The sequence below is a fragment of the Phalangium opilio genome, unplaced genomic scaffold (genome assembly GCF_054372755.1).
Source record: "Phalangium opilio isolate 3A_F unplaced genomic scaffold, DU_Popi_V2 ptg000090l_1, whole genome shotgun sequence".
Classification (NCBI taxonomy): domain Eukaryota; kingdom Metazoa; phylum Arthropoda; class Arachnida; order Opiliones; family Phalangiidae; genus Phalangium; species Phalangium opilio.
Genome location: NW_028324195.1, coordinates 942507 through 959749, shown reverse-complemented (window position 1 = coordinate 959749; position 17243 = coordinate 942507). Strand labels below are relative to the sequence as shown.

The 17243-nt window shown below is 46.3% G+C and overlaps 29 non-coding genes across 29 annotated transcripts; all 29 read left to right on the top strand.

Moving 5' to 3' along the window:
* The first annotated feature begins 949 nt into the window (after positions 1–949).
* On the top strand, positions 950–1022 carry TRNAP-AGG (transfer RNA proline (anticodon AGG)). The gene has a single exon. It is a non-coding gene; the product is annotated as a tRNA-Pro (tRNA).
* Positions 1023–1162: 140 nt separating this feature from the next.
* Positions 1163–1235, top strand: TRNAP-AGG (transfer RNA proline (anticodon AGG)). The gene has a single exon. It is a non-coding gene; the product is annotated as a tRNA-Pro (tRNA).
* Positions 1236–1322: 87 nt separating this feature from the next.
* Positions 1323–1395, top strand: TRNAP-AGG (transfer RNA proline (anticodon AGG)). Its single transcript has one exon. It is a non-coding gene; the product is annotated as a tRNA-Pro (tRNA).
* A 729-nt stretch (positions 1396–2124) lies between these two features.
* TRNAP-AGG (transfer RNA proline (anticodon AGG)) lies at positions 2125–2197 on the top strand. The gene has a single exon. It is a non-coding gene; the product is annotated as a tRNA-Pro (tRNA).
* A 300-nt stretch (positions 2198–2497) lies between these two features.
* TRNAP-AGG (transfer RNA proline (anticodon AGG)) lies at positions 2498–2570 on the top strand. Its single transcript has one exon. It is a non-coding gene; the product is annotated as a tRNA-Pro (tRNA).
* Positions 2571–2657: 87 nt separating this feature from the next.
* On the top strand, positions 2658–2729 carry TRNAP-CGG (transfer RNA proline (anticodon CGG)). The gene has a single exon. It is a non-coding gene; the product is annotated as a tRNA-Pro (tRNA).
* A 412-nt stretch (positions 2730–3141) lies between these two features.
* Positions 3142–3213, top strand: TRNAP-CGG (transfer RNA proline (anticodon CGG)). Its single transcript has one exon. It is a non-coding gene; the product is annotated as a tRNA-Pro (tRNA).
* Positions 3214–3785: 572 nt separating this feature from the next.
* TRNAP-CGG (transfer RNA proline (anticodon CGG)) lies at positions 3786–3857 on the top strand. The gene has a single exon. It is a non-coding gene; the product is annotated as a tRNA-Pro (tRNA).
* Positions 3858–5392: 1535 nt separating this feature from the next.
* TRNAP-AGG (transfer RNA proline (anticodon AGG)) lies at positions 5393–5518 on the top strand. The gene is made up of 2 exons: positions 5393–5428; positions 5482–5518. It is a non-coding gene; the product is annotated as a tRNA-Pro (tRNA).
* An 87-nt stretch (positions 5519–5605) lies between these two features.
* On the top strand, positions 5606–5677 carry TRNAP-CGG (transfer RNA proline (anticodon CGG)). The gene has a single exon. It is a non-coding gene; the product is annotated as a tRNA-Pro (tRNA).
* Positions 5678–6089: 412 nt separating this feature from the next.
* Positions 6090–6215, top strand: TRNAP-AGG (transfer RNA proline (anticodon AGG)). Its single transcript has 2 exons — positions 6090–6125; positions 6179–6215. It is a non-coding gene; the product is annotated as a tRNA-Pro (tRNA).
* An 87-nt stretch (positions 6216–6302) lies between these two features.
* Positions 6303–6375, top strand: TRNAP-AGG (transfer RNA proline (anticodon AGG)). The gene has a single exon. It is a non-coding gene; the product is annotated as a tRNA-Pro (tRNA).
* Positions 6376–6462: 87 nt separating this feature from the next.
* TRNAP-CGG (transfer RNA proline (anticodon CGG)) lies at positions 6463–6534 on the top strand. Its single transcript has one exon. It is a non-coding gene; the product is annotated as a tRNA-Pro (tRNA).
* Positions 6535–6786: 252 nt separating this feature from the next.
* Positions 6787–6859, top strand: TRNAP-AGG (transfer RNA proline (anticodon AGG)). Its single transcript has one exon. It is a non-coding gene; the product is annotated as a tRNA-Pro (tRNA).
* An 87-nt stretch (positions 6860–6946) lies between these two features.
* Positions 6947–7019, top strand: TRNAP-AGG (transfer RNA proline (anticodon AGG)). The gene has a single exon. It is a non-coding gene; the product is annotated as a tRNA-Pro (tRNA).
* An 87-nt stretch (positions 7020–7106) lies between these two features.
* TRNAP-CGG (transfer RNA proline (anticodon CGG)) lies at positions 7107–7178 on the top strand. Its single transcript has one exon. It is a non-coding gene; the product is annotated as a tRNA-Pro (tRNA).
* Positions 7179–7430: 252 nt separating this feature from the next.
* On the top strand, positions 7431–7503 carry TRNAP-AGG (transfer RNA proline (anticodon AGG)). Its single transcript has one exon. It is a non-coding gene; the product is annotated as a tRNA-Pro (tRNA).
* Positions 7504–7643: 140 nt separating this feature from the next.
* Positions 7644–7716, top strand: TRNAP-AGG (transfer RNA proline (anticodon AGG)). The gene has a single exon. It is a non-coding gene; the product is annotated as a tRNA-Pro (tRNA).
* Positions 7717–7856: 140 nt separating this feature from the next.
* TRNAP-AGG (transfer RNA proline (anticodon AGG)) lies at positions 7857–7929 on the top strand. Its single transcript has one exon. It is a non-coding gene; the product is annotated as a tRNA-Pro (tRNA).
* Positions 7930–8016: 87 nt separating this feature from the next.
* On the top strand, positions 8017–8089 carry TRNAP-AGG (transfer RNA proline (anticodon AGG)). Its single transcript has one exon. It is a non-coding gene; the product is annotated as a tRNA-Pro (tRNA).
* An 87-nt stretch (positions 8090–8176) lies between these two features.
* Positions 8177–8248, top strand: TRNAP-CGG (transfer RNA proline (anticodon CGG)). Its single transcript has one exon. It is a non-coding gene; the product is annotated as a tRNA-Pro (tRNA).
* Positions 8249–9623: 1375 nt separating this feature from the next.
* Positions 9624–9696, top strand: TRNAP-AGG (transfer RNA proline (anticodon AGG)). The gene has a single exon. It is a non-coding gene; the product is annotated as a tRNA-Pro (tRNA).
* A 140-nt stretch (positions 9697–9836) lies between these two features.
* On the top strand, positions 9837–9909 carry TRNAP-AGG (transfer RNA proline (anticodon AGG)). Its single transcript has one exon. It is a non-coding gene; the product is annotated as a tRNA-Pro (tRNA).
* A 247-nt stretch (positions 9910–10156) lies between these two features.
* On the top strand, positions 10157–10228 carry TRNAP-CGG (transfer RNA proline (anticodon CGG)). The gene has a single exon. It is a non-coding gene; the product is annotated as a tRNA-Pro (tRNA).
* Positions 10229–11603: 1375 nt separating this feature from the next.
* TRNAP-AGG (transfer RNA proline (anticodon AGG)) lies at positions 11604–11676 on the top strand. Its single transcript has one exon. It is a non-coding gene; the product is annotated as a tRNA-Pro (tRNA).
* A 730-nt stretch (positions 11677–12406) lies between these two features.
* On the top strand, positions 12407–12478 carry TRNAP-CGG (transfer RNA proline (anticodon CGG)). The gene has a single exon. It is a non-coding gene; the product is annotated as a tRNA-Pro (tRNA).
* A 2343-nt stretch (positions 12479–14821) lies between these two features.
* TRNAP-AGG (transfer RNA proline (anticodon AGG)) lies at positions 14822–14894 on the top strand. Its single transcript has one exon. It is a non-coding gene; the product is annotated as a tRNA-Pro (tRNA).
* An 87-nt stretch (positions 14895–14981) lies between these two features.
* Positions 14982–15053, top strand: TRNAP-CGG (transfer RNA proline (anticodon CGG)). The gene has a single exon. It is a non-coding gene; the product is annotated as a tRNA-Pro (tRNA).
* Positions 15054–15627: 574 nt separating this feature from the next.
* On the top strand, positions 15628–15699 carry TRNAP-CGG (transfer RNA proline (anticodon CGG)). Its single transcript has one exon. It is a non-coding gene; the product is annotated as a tRNA-Pro (tRNA).
* The last annotated feature ends 1544 nt before the right edge of the window (positions 15700–17243 follow it).

Here is a 17243-nt window from a genome sequence, read left to right as displayed (position 1 = left end):
AGGGTATGGTACTCGCTTAGGGTGTGAGAGGTCCCGGGTTCAAATCCCGGACGGACCCGAGTTTTACCAGAAGTAATTTAGTGACTATTTAAACGCAACTAACATCAAGGTAGGCCTAGGGGATGAGCATGTTTCAGGGTCATACATGGTCCGTTGGTGTAGGGGTATGATACTCGCTTCGGGTGTGAGTAGTCCCGGGTTCAAATCCTTGACGGAACCGAGTTTTGCAGAAGTAATTTAGCGTCTATTTAAATGCAACTAATTAAATTGCAGGCCTACGAGCTGAGCATGTTTCAGGGTCATACATGGTCCGTTGGTCTAGGGGTATGATACTCGCTTCGGGTGTGAGTGGTCCCGGGATCAAATCCTGGACGGAAACGAGTTTTGCAGTAGTAATTTAGCGTCTATTTAAATGCACCTAATTAAATTGTAGGCCTACGAGCTGAGCATGTTTCTGTGTCATACTTCGTCCGTTGGTCTAAGGGTATGATACTCGCTTAGGGTGTGAGTGGTCCCGGGTTCATTCCCGGACGGAAACGAGTTTTGCAGAAGTAATTTAGTGACTATTTGAACGCAACTAACATCAAGGTAGGCCTACAGGATGAGCATGTTTCAGGGTCATACGTGGTCCGTTGGTCTAGGGGTATGATACTCGCTTCGGGTGTGAGTGGTCCCGGGTTCGAATCCTGGACGGAAACGAGTTTTGCAGAAGTAATTTAGCGTCTATTTAAATGCAACTAATTAAATTGCAGGCCTACGAGCTGAGCATGTTTCATTGTCATACTTCGTCCGTTGGTCTAGGGGTATGATACTCGCTTCGGGCGTGAGTGGTCCCGGGATCAAATCCCGGACGGACCCGAGTTTTTGCAGAAGTCAATTAGTGACTATTTAAATGCAACTAACTACAGGGTAGGCCTATAAGTTGAGCGGGTTGTTACGTAACACACATGGTCCGTTGGTCTAGGGGTTTGATACTCGCTTAGGATGCGAGTGGTCCCGGGTTCAAATCCCGGACGGAGTCGAGTTTTGCAGAAGTAATTTAGCGACGATTTAAATGCACCTAATTAAATTGTAGGCCTACGATCTGAGCATGTTTCAGGGTCATACATGGTCCGTTGGTCTAGGGGTATGATACTCGCTTAGGATGCGAGTGGTCACACATGGTCCGTTGGTCTAGGGGTTTGATACTCGCTTAGGATGCGAGTGGTCCCGGGTTCAAATCCCGGACGGAGTCGAGTTTTGCAGAAGTAATTTAGCGACTATTTAAATGCACCTAATTAAATTGTAGGCCTACGATCTGAGCATGTTTCAGGGTCATACATGGTCCGTTGGTCTAGGGGTATGATACTCGCTTAGGATGCGAGTGGTCCCGGGTTCAAATCCCGGACGGAGTCGAGTTTTGCATAAGTAATTTAGCGACTATTTAAATGCACCTAATTAAATTGTAGGCCTACGATCTGAGCATGTTTCAGGGTCATACATGGTCCGTTGGTCTAGGGGTTTGATACTCGCTTCGGGTGTGAGTGGTCCCGGGTTCAAATCCTGGACGGAAACGAGTTTTACAGTAGTAATTTTGCGTCTATTTAAATGCACCTAATTAAATTGTAGGCCTACGAGCTGAGCATGTTTCTGTGTCATACTTCGTCCGTTGGTCTAAGGGTATGATACTCGCTTAGGGTGTGAGTGGTCCCGGGTTCATTCCCGGACGGAAACGAGTTTTGCAGAAGTAATTTAGTGACTATTTGAACGCAACTAACATCAAGGTAGGTCTACAGGATGAGCATGTTTCAGGGTCATACGTGGTCCGTTGGTCTAGGGGTATGATACTCGCTTCGGGTGTGAGTGGTCCCGGGTTCGAATCCTGGACGGAAACGAGTTTTGCAGAAGTAATTTAGCGTCTATTTAAATGCAACTAATTAAATTGCAGACCTACGAGCTAAGCATGTTTCATTGTCATACTTCGTCCGTTGGTCTAGGGGTATGATACTCGCTTCGGGTGTGAGTGGTCCCGGGATCAAATCCCGGACGGACCCGAGTTTTTGCAGAAGTCAATTAGTGACTATTTAAATGCAACTAACTACAGGGTAGGCCTATAAGTTGAGCGGGTTGTTATGTAACACACATGGTCCGTTGGTCTAGGGGTTTGATACTCGCTTAGGATGCGAGTGGCCCCGGGTTCAAATCCCGGACGGAGTCGAGTTTTGCAGAAGTAATTTAGCGACTATTTAAATGCACCTAATTAAATTGTAGGCCTACGATCTGAGCATGTTTCAGGGTCATACATGGTCCGTTGGTCTAGGGGTATGATACTCGCTTAGGATGCGAGTGGTCACACATGGTCCGTTGGTCTAGGCGTTTGATACTCGCTTAGGATGCGAGTGGTCCCGGGTTCAAATCCCGGACGGAGTCGAGTTTTGCAGAAGTAATTTAGCGACTATTTAAATGCACCTAATTAAATTGTAGGCCTACGATCTGAGCATGTTTCAGGGTCATACATGGTCCGTTGGTCTAGGGGTATGATACTCGCTTAGGATGCGAGTGGTCCCGGGTTCAAATCCCGGACGGAGTCGAGTTTTGCAGAAGTAATTTAGCGACTATTTAAATGCACCTAATTAAATTGTAGGCCTACGATCTGAGCATGTTTCAGGGTCATACATGGTCCGTTGGTCTAGGGGTATGATACTCGCTTCGGATGTGAGTGGTCCCGGGTTCAAATCCTGGACGGATCCGAGTTTTTCCAGAAGTAATTTAGCGACTATTTAAATGCAACTAATTAAATTGCAGGCCTACGAGCGGAGCATGTTTCATTGTCATACTTCGTCCGTTGGTCTAGGGGTATGATACTCGCTTCGGGCGTGAGTGGTCCCGGGATCAAATCCCGGACGGACCCGAGTTTTTGCAGAAGTCAATTAGTGACTATTTAAATGCAACTAACTACAGGGTAGGCCTATAAGTTGAGCGGGTTGTTATGTAACACACATGGTCCGTTGGTCTAGGGGTGTGATACTCGCTTAGGATGCGAGTGGTCCCGGGTTCAAATCCCGGACGGAGTCGAGTTTTGCAGAAGTAATTTAGCGACTATTTAAATGCACCTAATTAAATTGTAGGCCTACGATCTGAGCATGTTTCAGGGTCATACATGGTCCGTTGGTCTAGGGGTATGATACTCGCTTCGGATGTGAGTGGTCCCGGGTTCAAATCCTGGACGGATCCGAGTTTTTCCAGAAGTAATTTAGCGACTATTTAAATGCAACTAATTAAATTGCAGGCCTACGAGCGGAGCATGTTTCATTGTCATACTTCGTCCGTTGGTCTAGGGGTATGATACTCGCTTCGGGCGTGAGTGGTCCCGGGATCAAATCCCGGACGGACCCGAGTTTTTGCAGAAGTCAATTAGTGACTATTTAAATGCAACTAACTACAGGGTAGGCCTATAAGTTGAGCGGGTTGTTATGTAACACACATGGTCCGTTGGTCTAGGGGTGTGATACTCGCTTAGGATGCGAGTGGTCCCGGGTTCAAATCCCGGACGGAGTCGAGTTTTGCAGAAGTAATTTAGCGACTATTTAAATGCACCTAATTAAATTGTAGGCCTACGATCTGAGCATGTTTCATTGTCATTTTTCGTCCGTTGGTCTAAGGGTATGGTACTCGCTTAGGGTAAGAGAGGTCCCGGGTTCAAATCCCGGACGGAGTCGAGTTTTGCAGAAGTAATTTAGCGACTATTTAAATGCACCTAATTAAATTGTAGGCCTACGATCTGAGCATGTTTCAGGGTCATACATGGTCCGTTGGTCTAGGGGTATGATACTCGCTTCGGATGTGAGTGGTCCCGGGTTCAAATCCTGGACGGATCCGAGTTTTTCCAGAAGTAATTTAGCGACTATTTAAATGCAACTAATTAAATTGCAGGCCTACGAGCGGAGCATGTTTCATTGTCATACTTCGTCCGTTGGTCTAGGGGTATGATACTCGCTTCGGGCGTGAGTGGTCCCGGGATCAAATCCCGGACGGACCCGAGTTTTTGCAGAAGTCAATTAGTGACTATTTAAATGCAACTAACTACAGGGTAGGCCTATAAGTTGAGCGGGTTGTTATGTAACACACATGGTCCGTTGGTCTAGGGGTGTGATACTCGCTTAGGATGCGAGTGGTCCCGGGTTCAAATCCCGGACGGAGTCGAGTTTTGCAGAAGTAATTTAGCGACTATTTAAATGCACCTAATTAAATTGTAGGCCTACGATCTGAGCATGTTTCATTGTCATTTTTCGTCCGTTGGTCTAAGGGTATGGTACTCGCTTAGGGTAAGAGAGGTCCCGGGTTCAAATCCCGGACGGACCCGAGTTTTACCAGAAGTAATTTAGTGACTATTTAAACGCAACTAACATCAAGGTAGGCCTAGGGGATGAGCATGTTTCAGGGTCATACATGGTCCGTTGGTGTAGGGGTATGATACTCGCTTCGGGTGTGAGTGGTCCCGGGTTCAAATCCTTGACGGAACCGAGTTTTGCAGAAGTAATTTAGCGTCTATTTAAATGCAACTAATTAAATTGCAGGCCTACGAGCTGAGCATGTTTCAGGGTCATACATGGTCCGTTGGTCTAGGGGTATGATACTCGCTTCGGGTGTGAGTGGTCCCGGGTTCAAATCCTGGACGGAAACGAGTTTTGCAGTAGTAATTTAGCGTCTATTTAAATGCACCTAATTAAATTGTAGGCCTACGAGCTGAGCATGTTTCTGTGTCATACTTCGTCCGTTGGTCTAAGGGTATGATACTCGCTTAGGGTGTGAGTGGTCCCGGGTTCATTCCCGGACGGAAACGAGTTTTGCAGAAGTAATTTAGTGACTATTTGAAAGCAACTAACATCAAGGTAGGCCTACAGGATGAGCATGTTTCAGGGTCATACGTGGTCCGTTGGTCTAGGGGTATGATACTCGCTTCGGGTGTGAGTGGTCCCGGGTTCAAATCCTGGACGGAAACGAGTTTTGCAGAAGTAATTTAGCGTCTATTTAAATGCAACTAATTAAATTGCAGACCTACGAGCTAAGCATGTTTCATTGTCATACTTCGTCCGTTGGTCTAGGGGTATGATACTCGCTTCGGGCGTGAGTGGTCCCGGGATCAAATCCCGGACGGACCCGAGTTTTTGCAGAAGTCAATTAGTGACTATTTAAATGCAACTAACTACAGGGTAGGCCTATAAGTTGAGCGGGTTGTTATGTAACACACATGGTCCGTTGGTCTAGGGGTGTGATACTCGCTTAGGATGCGAGTGGTCCCGGGTTCAAATCCCGGACGGAGTCGAGTTTTACAGAAGTAATTTAGCGACTATTTAAATGCACCTAATTAAATTGTAGGCCTACGATCTGAGCATGTTTCAGGGTCATACATGGTCCGTTGGTCTAGTGGTATGATACTCGCTTAGGATGCGAGTGGTCACACATGGTCCGTTGGTCTAGGAGTTTGATACTCGCTTAGGATGCGAGTGGTCCCGGGTTCAAATCCCGGACGGAGTCGAGTTTTGCAGAAGTAATTTAGCGACTATTTAAATGCACCTAATTAAATTGTAGGCCTACGATCTGAGCATGTTTCAGGGTCATACATGGTCCGTTGGTCTAGGGGTATGATACTCGCTTCGGATGTGAGTGGTCCCGGGTTCAAATCCTGGACGGATCCGAGTTTTTCCAGAAGTAATTTAGCGACTATTTAAATGCAACTAATTAAATTGCAGGCCTACGAGCTGAGCATGTTTCATTGTCATACTTCGTCCGTTGGTCTAGGGGTATGATACTCGCTTCGGGCGTGAGTGGTCCCGGGATCAAATCCCGGACGGACCCGAGTTTTTGCAGAAGTCAATTAGTGACTATTTAAATGCAACTAACTACAGGGTAGGCCTATAAGTTGAGCGGGTTGTTATGTAACACACATGGTCCGTTGGTCTAGGGGTGTGATACTCGCTTAGGATGCGAGTGGTCCCGGGTTCAAATCCCGGACGGAGTCGAGTTTTACAGAAGTAATTTAGCGACTATTTAAATGCACCTAATTAAATTGTAGGCCTACGATCTGAGCATGTTTCAGGGTCATACATGGTCCGTTGGTCTAGTGGTATGATACTCGCTTAGGATGCGAGTGGTCACACATGGTCCGTTGGTCTAGGAGTTTGATACTCGCTTAGGATGCGAGTGGTCCCGGGTTCAAATCCCGGACGGAGTCGAGTTTTGCAGAAGTAATTTAGCGACTATTTAAATGCACCTAATTAAATTGTAGGCCTACGATCTGAGCATGTTTAAGGGTCATACATGGTCCGTTGGTCTAGGGGTATGATACTCGCTTAGGATGCGAGTGGTCCCGGGTTCAAATCCCGGACGGAGTCGAGTTTTGCAGAAGTAATTTAGCGACTATTTAAATGCACCTAATTAAATTGTATGCCTACGATCTGAGCATGTTTCAGGGTCATACATGGTCCGTTGGTCTAGGGGTATGATACTCGCTTCGGATGTGAGTGGTCCCGGGTTCAAATCCTGGACGGATCCGAGTTTTTCCAGAAGTAATTTAGCGACTATTTAAATGCAACTAATTAAATTGCAGGCCTACGAGCTGAGCATGTTTCATTGTCATACTTCGTCCGTTGGTCTAGGGGTATGATACTCGCTTCGGGCGTGAGTGGTCCCGGGATCAAATCCCGGACGGACCAGAGTTTTTGCAGAAGTCAATTAGTGACTATTTAAATGCAACTAACTACAGGGTAGGCCTATGAGTTGAGCGGGTTGTTATGTAACACACATGGTCCGTTGGTCTAGGGGTTTGATACTCGCTTAGGATGCGAGTGGTCCCGGGTTCAAATCCCGGACGGAGTCGAGTTTTGCAGAAGTAATTTAGCGACTATTTAAATGCACCTAATTAAATTGTAGGCCTACGATCTGAGCATGTTTCAGGGTCATACATGGTCCGTTGGTCTAGGGGTATGATACTCGCTTAGGATGCGAGTGGTCCCGGGTTCAAATCCCGGACGGAGTCGAGTTTTGCAGAAGTAATTTAGCGACTATTTAAATGCACCTAATTAAATTGTAGGCCTACGATCTGAGCATGTTTCAGGGTCATACATGGTCCGTTGGTCTAGGGGTATGATACTCGCTTCGGATGTGAGTGGTCCCGGGTTCAAATCCTGGACGGATCCGAGTTTTTCCAGAAGTAATTTAGCGACTATTTAAATGCAACTAATTAAATTGCAGGCCTACGAGCTGAGCATGTTTCATTGTCATACTTCGTCCGTTGGTCTAGGGGTATGATACTCGCTTTGGGCGTGAGTGGTCCCGGGATCAAATCCCGGACGGACCAGAGTTTTTGCAGAAGTCAATTAGTGACTATTTAAATGCAACTAACTACAGGGTAGGCCTATGAGTTGAGCGGGTTGTTATGTAACACACATGGTCCGTTGGTCTAGGGGTTTGATACTCGCTTAGGATGCGAGTGGTCCCGGGTTCAAATCCCGGACGGAGTCGAGTTTTGCAGAAGTAATTTAGCGACTATTTAAATGCACCTAATTAAATTGTAGGCCTACGATCTGAGCATGTTTCAGGGTCATACATGGTCCGTTGGTCTAGTGGTATGATACTCGCTTAGGATGCGAGTGGTCACACATGGTCCGTTGGTCTAGGGGTTTGATACTCGCTTAGGATGCGAGTGGTCCCGGGTTCAAATCCCGGACGGAGTCGAGTTTTGCAGAAGTAATTTAGCGACTATTTAAATGCACCTAATTAAATTGTAGGCCTACGATCTGAGCATGTTTCAGGGTCATACATGGTCCGTTGGTCTAGTGGTATGATACTCGCTTAGGATGCGAGTGGTCACACATGGTCCGTTGGTCTAGGGGTTTGATACTCGCTTAGGATGCGAGTGGTCCCGGGTTCAAATCCCGGACGGAGTCGAGTTTTGCAGAAGTAATTTAGCGACTATTTAAATGCACCTAATTAAATTGTAGGCCTACGATCTGAGCATGTTTCAGGGTCATACATGGTCCGTTGGTCTAGGGGTATGATACTCGCTTAGGATGCGAGTGGTCCCGGGTTCAAATCCCGGACGGAGTCGAGTTTTGCAGAAGTAATTTAGCGACTATTTAAATGCACCTAATTAAATTGTAGGCCTACGATCTGAGCATGTTTCAGGGTCATACATGGTCCGTTGGTCTAGGGGTATGATACTCGCTTCGGATGTGAGTGGTCCCGGGTTCAAATCCTGGACGGATCCGAGTTTTTCCAGAAGTAATTTAGCGACTATTTAAATGCAACTAATTAAATTGCAGGCCTACGAGCTGAGCATGTTTCATTGTCATACTTCGTCCGTTGGTCTAGGGGTATGATACTCGCTTCGGGCGTGAGTGGTCCCGGGATCAAATCCCGGACGGACCCGAGTTTTTGCAGAAGTCAATTAGTGACTATTTAAATGCAACTAACTACAGCGTAGGCCTATAAGTTGAGCAGGTTGTTATGTAACACACATGGTCCGTTGGTCTAGGGGTGTGATACTCGCTTAGGATGCGAGTGGTCCCGGGTTCAAATCCCGGACGGAGTCGAGTTTTGCAGAAGTAATTTAGCGACTATTTAAATGCTTCTAATTAAATTGTAGGCCTACGATCTGAGCATGTTTCATTGTCATTTTTCGTCCGTTGGTCTAAGGGTATGGTACTCGCTTAGGGTAAGAGAGGTCCCGGGTTCAAATCCCGGACGGACCCGAGTTTTACCAGAAGTAATTTAGTGACTATTTAAACGCAACTAACATCAAGATAGGCCTAGGGGATGAGCATGTTTCAGGGTCATACATGGTCCGTTGGTGTAGGGGTATGATACTCGCTTCGGGTGTGAGTGGTCCCGGGTTCAAATCCTTGACGGAACCGAGTTTTGCAGAAGTAATTTAGCGTCTATTTAAATGCAACTAATTAAATTGCAGGCCTACGAGCTGAGCATGTTTCAGGGTCATACATGGTCCGTTGGTCTAGGGGTATGATACTCGCTTCGGGTGTGAGTGGTCCCGGGTTCAAATCCTGGACGGAAACGAGTTTTGCAACAGTAATTTAGCGTCTATTTAAATGCACCTAATTAAATTGTAGGCCTACGAGCTGAGCATGTTTCTGTGTCATACTTCGTCCGTTGGTCTAAGGGTATGATACTCGCTTAGGGTGTGAGTGGTCCCGGGTTCATTCCCGGACGGAAACGAGTTTTGCAGAAGTAATTTAGTGACTATTTGAACGCAACTAACATCAAGGTAGGCCTACAGGATGAGCATGTTTCAGGGTCATACGTGGTCCGTTGGTCTAGGGGTATGATACTCGCTTCGGGTGTGAGTGGTCCCGGGTTCGAATCCTGGACGGAAACGAGTTTTGCAGAAGTAATTTAGCGTCTATTTAAATGCAACTAATTAAATTGCAGACCTACGAGCTAAGCATGTTTCATTGTCATACTTCGTCCGTTGGTCTAGGGGTATGATACTCGCTTCGGGTGTGAGTGGTCCCGGGATCAAATCCCGGACGGACCCGAGTTTTTGCAGAAGTCAATTAGTGACTATTTAAATGCAACTAACTACAGGGTAGGCCTATAAGTTGAGCGGGTTGTTATGTAACACACATGGTCCGTTGGTCTAGGGGTTTGATTCTCGCTTAGGATGCGAGTGGTCCCGGGTTCAAATCCCGGACGGAGTCGAGTTTTGCAGAAGTAATTTAGCGACTATTTAAATGCACCTAATTAAATTGTAGGCCTACGATCTGAGCATGTTTCAGGGTCATACATGGTCCGTTGGTCTAGGGGTATGATACTCGCTTAGGATGCGAGTGGTCACACATGGTCCGTTGGTCTAGGGGTTTGATACTCGCTTAGGATGCGAGTGGTCCCGGGTTCAAATCCCGGACGGAGTCGAGTTTTGCAGAAGTAATTTAGCGACTATTTAAATGCACCTAATTAAATTGTAGGCCTACGATCTGAGCATGTTTCAGGGTCATACATGGTCCGTTGGTCTAGGGGTAAGATACTCGCTTAGTATGCGAGTGGTCCCGGGTTCAAATCCCGGACGGAGTCGAGTTTTGCAGAAGTAATTTAGCGACTATTTAAATGCACCTAATTAAATTGTAGGCCTACGATCTGAGCATGTTTCAGGGTCATACATGGTCCGTTGGTCTAGGGGTATGATACTCGCTTCGGATGTGAGTGGTCCCGGGTTCAAATCCTGGACGGATCCGAGTTTTTCCAGAAGTAATTTAGCGACTATTTAAATGCAACTAATTAAATTGCAGGCCTACGAGCTGAGCATGTTTCATTGTCATACTTCGTCCGTTGGTCTAGGGGTATGATACTCGCTTCGGGCGTGAGTGGTCCCGGGATCAAATCCCGGACGGACCCGAGTTTTTGCAGAAGTCAATTAGTGACTATTTAAATGCAACTAACTACAGGGTAGGCCTATAAGTTGAGCGGGTTGTTATGTAACACACATGGTCCGTTGGTCTAGGGGTGTGATACTCGCTTAGGATGCGAGTGGTGCCGGGTTCAAATCCCGGACGGAGTCGAGTTTTGCAGAAGTAATTTAGCGACTATTTAAATGCACCTAATTAAATTGTAGGCCTACGATCTGAGCATGTTTCATTGTCATTTTTCGTCCGTTGGTCTAAGGGTATGGTACTCGCTTAGGGTAAGAGACGTCCCGGGTTCAAATCCCGGACGGACCCGAGTTTTACCAGAAGTAATTTAGTGACTATTTAAACGCAACTAACATCAAGATAGGCCTAGGGGATGAGCATGTTTCAGGGTCACACATGGTCCGTTGGTGTAGGGGTATGATACTCGCTTCGGGTGTGAGTGGTCCCGGGTTCAAATCCTTGACGGAACCGAGTTTTGCAGAAGTAATTTAGCGTCTATTTAAATGCAACTAATTAAATTGCAGGCCTACGAGCTGAGCATGTTTCAGGGTCATACATGGTCCGTTGGTCTAGGGGTATGATACTCGCTTCGGGTGTGAGTGGTCCCGGGTTCAAATCCTGGACGGAAACGAGTTTTGCAGTAGTAATTTAGCGTCTATTTAAATGCACCTAATTAAATTGTAGGCCTACGAGCTGAGCATGTTTCTGTGTCATACTTCGTCCGTTGGTCTAAGGGTATGATACTCGCTTAGGGTGTGAGTGGTCCCGGGTTCATTCCCGGACGGAAACGAGTTTTGCAGAAGTAATTTAGTGACTATTTGAACGCAACTAACATCAAGGTAGGCCTACAGGATGAGCATGTTTCAGGGTCATACGTGGTCCGTTGGTCTAGGGGTATGATACTCGCTTCGGGTGTGAGTGGTCCCGGGTTCGAATCCTGGACGGAAACGAGTTTTGCAGAAGTAATTTAGCGTCTATTTAAATGCAACTAATTAAATTGCAGACCTACGAGCTAAGCATGTTTCATTGTCATACTTCGTCCGTTGGTCTAGGGGTATGATACTCGCTTCGGGTGTGAGTGGTCCCGGGATCAAATCCCGGACGGACCCGAGTTTTTGCAGAAGTCAATTAGTGACTATTTAAATGCAACTAACTACAGGGTAGGCCTATAAGTTGAGCGGGTTGTTATGTAACACACATGGTCCGTTGGTCTAGGGGTTTGATTCTCGCTTAGGATGCGAGTGGTCCCGGGTTCAAATCCCGGACGGAGTCGAGTTTTGCAGAAGTAATTTAGCGACTATTTAAATGCACCTAATTAAATTGTAGGCCTACGATCTGAGCATGTTTCAGGGTCATACATGGTCCGTTGGTCTAGGGGTATGATACTCGCTTAGGATGTGAGTGGTCCCGGGTTCAAATCCTGCACGGAAACGAGTTTTGCAGAAGTAATTTAGCGTCTATTTAAATGCAACTAATTAAATTGCAGGCCTACGAGCTGAGCATGTTTCATTGTCATACTTCGTCCGTTGGTCTAGGGGTATGATACTCGCTTCGGGCGTGAGTGGTCCCGGAATCAAATCCCGGACGGACCCGAGTTTTACCAGAAGTAATTTAGTGACTATTTAAACGCAACTAACATCAAGGTAGGCCTAGGGGATGAGCATGTTTCAGGGTCATACATGGTCCGTTGGTGTAGGGGTATGATACTCGCTTCGGGTGTGAGTGGTCCCGGGTTCAAATCCTTGACGGAACCGAGTTTTGCAGAAGTCAATTAGTGACTATTTAAATGCAACTAACTACAGGGTAGGCCTATAATTTGAGCGGGTTGTTATGTAACACACATGGTCCGTTGGTCTTGGGGTTTGATACTCGCTTAGAATGCGAGTGGTCCTGGGTTCAAATCCCGGACGGCGTCGAGTTTTGCAGAAGTAATTTAGCGACTATTTAAATGCACCTAATTAAATTGTAGGCCTACGATCTGAGCATGTTTCAGGGTCATACATGGTCCGTTGGTCTAGGGGTATGATACTCGCTTCGGATGTGAGTGGTCCCGGGTTCAAATCCTGGACGGATCCGAGTTTTTCCAGAAGTAATTTAGCGACTATTTAAATGCAACTAGTTAAATTGTAGGCCTACGAGCTGAGCATGTTTCATTGTCATTTTTCGTCCGTTGGTCTAAGGGTATGATACTCGCTTAGGGTGTCAGTGGTCCCGGGTTCAAATCCTGGACGGACGGACCCGAGTTTTTCCAGAAGTAATTTAGCGACTATTTAAATGCACCTAATTAAATTGTAGGCCTACGATCTGAGCATGTTTCATTGTCATTTTTCGTCCGTTGATCTAAGGGTATGGTACTCGCTTAGGGTGTGAGAGGTCCCGGGTTCAAATCCCGGACGGACCCGAGTTTTACCAGAAGTAGTTTAGTGACTATTTAAACGCAACTAACATCAAGGTAGGCCTAGGGGATGAGCATGTTTCAGGGTCATACATGGTCCGTTGGTGTAGGGGTATGATACTCGCTTCGGGTGTGAGTGGTCCCGGGTTCAAATCCTTGACGGAACCGAGTTTTGCAGAAGTAATTTAGCGTCTATTTAAATGCAATTAATTAAATTGCAGGCCTACGAGCTGAGCATGTTTCAGGGTCATACATGGTACGTTGGTCTAGGGGTATGATACTCGCTTCGGGTGTGAGTGGTCCCGGGTTCAAATCCTGGACGGAAACGAGTTTTTCAGTAGTAATTTAGCGTCTATTTAAATGCACCTAATTAAATTGTAGGCCTACGAGCTGAGCATGTTTCTGTGTCATACTTCGTCCGTTGGTCTAAGGGTATGATACTCGCTTAGGGTGTGAGTGGTCCCGGGTTCATTCCCGGACGGAAACGAGTTTTGCTGAAGTAATTTAGTGACTATTTGAACGCAACTAACATCAAGGTAGGTCTACGGGATGAGCATGTTTCAGGGTCATACATGGTCCGTTTGTCTAGGGGTATGATACTCGCTTCGGGTGTGAGTGGTCCCGGGTTCGAATCCTGGACGGAAACGAGTTTTGCAGAAGAAATTTAGCGTCTATTTAAATGCAACTAATTAAATTGCAGGCCTACGAGCTGAGCATGTTTCATTGTCATACTTCGTCCGTTGGTCTAGGGGTATGATACTCGCTTCGGATGTGAGTGGTCCCGGGTTCAAATCCTGGACGGATCCGAGTTTTTCCAGAAGTAATTTAGCGACTATTTAAATGCAACTAGTTAAATTGTAGGCCTACGAGCTGAGCATGTTTCATTGTCATTTTTCGTCCGTTGGTCTAAGGGTATGATACTCGCTTAGGGTGTCAGTGGTCCCGGGTTCAAATCCTGGACGGACGGACCCGAGTTTTTCCAGAAGTAATTTAGCGACTATTTAAATGCACCTAATTAAATTGTAGGCCTACGATCTGAGCATGTTTCATTGTCATTTTTCGTCCGTTGGTCTAAGGGTATGGTACTCGCTTAGGGTGTGAGAGGTCCCGGGTTCAAATCCCGGACGGACCCGAGTTTTACCAGAAGTAATTTAGTGACTATTTAAACGCAACTAACATCAAGGTAGGCCTAGGGGATGAGCATGTTTCAGGGTCATACATGGTCCGTTGGTGTAGGGGTATGATACTCGCTTCGGGTGTGAGTGGTCCCGGGTTCAAATCCTTGACGGAACCGAGTTTTGCAGAAGTAATTTAGCGTCTATTTAAATGCAATTAATTAAATTGCAGGCCTACGAGCTGAGCATGTTTCAGGGTCATACATGGTACGTTGGTCTAGGGGTATGATACTCGCTTCGGGTGTGAGTGGTCCCGGGTTCAAATCCTGGACGGAAACGAGTTTTTCAGTAGTAATTTAGCGTCTATTTAAATGCACCTAATTAAATTGTAGGCCTACGAGCTGAGCATGTTTCTGTGTCATACTTCGTCCGTTGGTCTAAGGGTATGATACTCGCTTAGGGTGTGAGTGGTCCCGGGTTCATTCCCGGACGGAAACGAGTTTTGCTGAAGTAATTTAGTGACTATTTGAACGCAACTAACATCAAGGTAGGTCTACGGGATGAGCATGTTTCAGGGTCATACATGGTCCGTTGGTCTAGGGGTATGATACTCGCTTCGGGTGTGAGTGGTCCCGGGTTCGAATCCTGGACGGAAACGAGTTTTGCAGAAGTAATTTAGCGTCTATTTAAATGCAACTAATTAAATTGCAGGCCTACGAGCTGAGCATGTTTCATTGTCATACTTCGTCCGTTGGTCTAGGGGTATGATACTCGCTTCGGGCGTGAGTGGTCCCGGGATCAAATCCCGGACGGACCCGAGTTTTTGCAGAAGTCAATTAGTGACTATTTAAATGCAACTAACTACAGGGTAGGCCTATAATTTGAGCGGGTTGTTATGTAACACACATGGTCCGTTGGTCTAGGGGTTTGATACTCGCTTAGGATGCGAGTGGTCCCGGGTTCAAATCCCGGACGGAGTCGAGTTTTGCAGAAGCAATTTAGCGACTATTTAAATGCACCTTATTAAATTGTAGGCCTACGATCTGAGCATGTTTCAGGGTCATACATGGTCCGTTGGTCTAGGGGTATGATACTCGCTTCGGATGTGAGTGGTCCCGGGTTCAAATCCTGGACGGATCCGAGTTTTTCCAGAAGTAATTTAGCGACTATTTAAATGCAACTAGTTAAATTGTAGGCCTACGAGCTGAGCATGTTTCATTGTCATTTTTCGTCCGTTGGTCTAAGGGTATGATACTCGCTTAGGGTGTCAGTGGTCCCGGGTTCAAATCCTGGACGGACGGACCCGAGTTTTTCCAGAAGTAATTTAGCGACTATTTAAATGCAACTAGTTAAATTGTAGGCCTACGAGCTGAGCATGTTTCATTGTCATTTTTCGTCCGTTGGTCAAAGGGTATGATACTCGCTTAGGGTGTGAGTGGTCCCGGGTTCAAATCCCGGACGGAAACGAGTTTTGCAGAAGTAATTTAGTGACTATTTAAACGCAACTAACATCAAGGTAGGCCTACGGGATGAGCATGTTTCAGGGTCATACATGGTCCGTTGGTCTAGGGGTATGATACTCGCTTCGGGTGTGAGTGGTCCCGGGTTCAAATCCTTGACGGAACCGAGTTTTGCAGAAGTAATTTAGCGTCTATTTAAATGCAACTAATTAAATTGCAGGCCTACGAGCTGAGCATGTTTCAGGGTCATACATGGTCCGTTGGTCTAGGGGTATGATACTCGCTTCGGGTGTGAGTGGTCCCGGGTTCAAATCCTGGACGGATCCGAGTTTTTCCAGAAGTAATTTAGCGACTATTTAAATGCAACTAGTTAAATTGTAGGCCTACGAGCTGAGCATGTTTCATTGTCATTTTTCGTCCGTTGGTCTAAGGGTATGATACTCGCTTAGGGTGTGAGTGGTCCCGGGTTCAAATCCTGGACGGACGGACCCGAGTTTTTCCAGAAGTAATTTAGCGACTATTTAAATGCAACTAGTTAAATTGTAGGCCTACGAGCTGAGCATGTTTCATTGTCATTTTTCGTCCGTTGGTCAAAGGGTATGATACTCGCTTAGGGTGTGAGTGGTCCCGGGTTCAAATCCCGGACGGAAACGAGTTTTGCAGAAGTAATTTAGTGACTATTTAAACGCAACTAACATCAAGGTAGGCCTACGGGATGAGCATGTTTCAGGGTCATACATGGTCCGTTGGTCTAGGGGTATGATACTCGCTTAGGGTGTGAGTGGTCCCGGGTTCATTCCCGGACGGAAACGAGTTTTGCTGAAGTAATTTAGCGTCTATTTAAATGCAACTAGTTAAATTGTAGGCCTACGAGCTGAGCATGTTTCATTGTCATTTTTCGTCCGTTGGTCAAAGGGTATGATACTCGCTTAGGGTGTGAGTGGTCCCGGGTTCAAATCCCGGACGGAAACGAGTTTTGCAGAAGTAATTTAGTGACTATTTAAACGCAACTAACATCAAGGTAGGCCTACGGGATGAGCATGTTTCAGGGTCATACATGGTCCGTTGGTCTAGGGGTATGATACTCGCTTCGGGTGTGAGTGGTCCCGGGTTCAAATCCTTGACGGAACCGAGTTTTGCAGAAGTAATTTAGCGTCTATTTAAATGCAACTAATTAAATTGCAGGCCTACGAGCTGAGCATGTTCCAGGGTCATACATGGTCCGTTGGTCTAGGGGTATGATACTCGCTTCGGGTGTGAGTGGTCCCGGGTTCAAATCCTGGACGGAAACGAGTTTTGCAGAAGTAATTTAGCGTCTATTTAAATGCAACTAATTAAATTGCAGGCCTACGAGCTGAGCATGTTTCATTGTCATACTTCGTCCGTTGGTCTAGGGGTATGATATTCGCTTCGGGCGTGAGTGGTCCCGGGATCAAATCCCGGACGGACCCGAGTTTTTGCAGAAGTCAATTAGTGACTATTTAAATGCAACTAACTACAGGGTAGGCCTATAAGTTGAGCGGGTTGTTATGTAACACACATGGTCCGTTGGTCTAGGGGTGTGATACTCGCTTAGGATGCGAGTGGTCCCGGGTTCAAATCCCGGACGGAGTCGAGTTTTGCAGAAGTAATTTAGCGACTATTTAAATGCACCTAATTAAATTGTAGGCCTACGATCTGAGCATGTTTCATTGTCATTTTTCGTCCGTTGGTCTAAGGGTATGGTACTCGCTTAGGGTGTGAGAGGTCCCGGGTTCAAATCCCGGACGGACCCGAGTTTTACCAGAAGTAATTTAGTGACTATTTAAACGCAACTAACATCAAGGTAGGCCTAGGGGATGAGCATGTTTCAGGGTCATACATGGTCCGT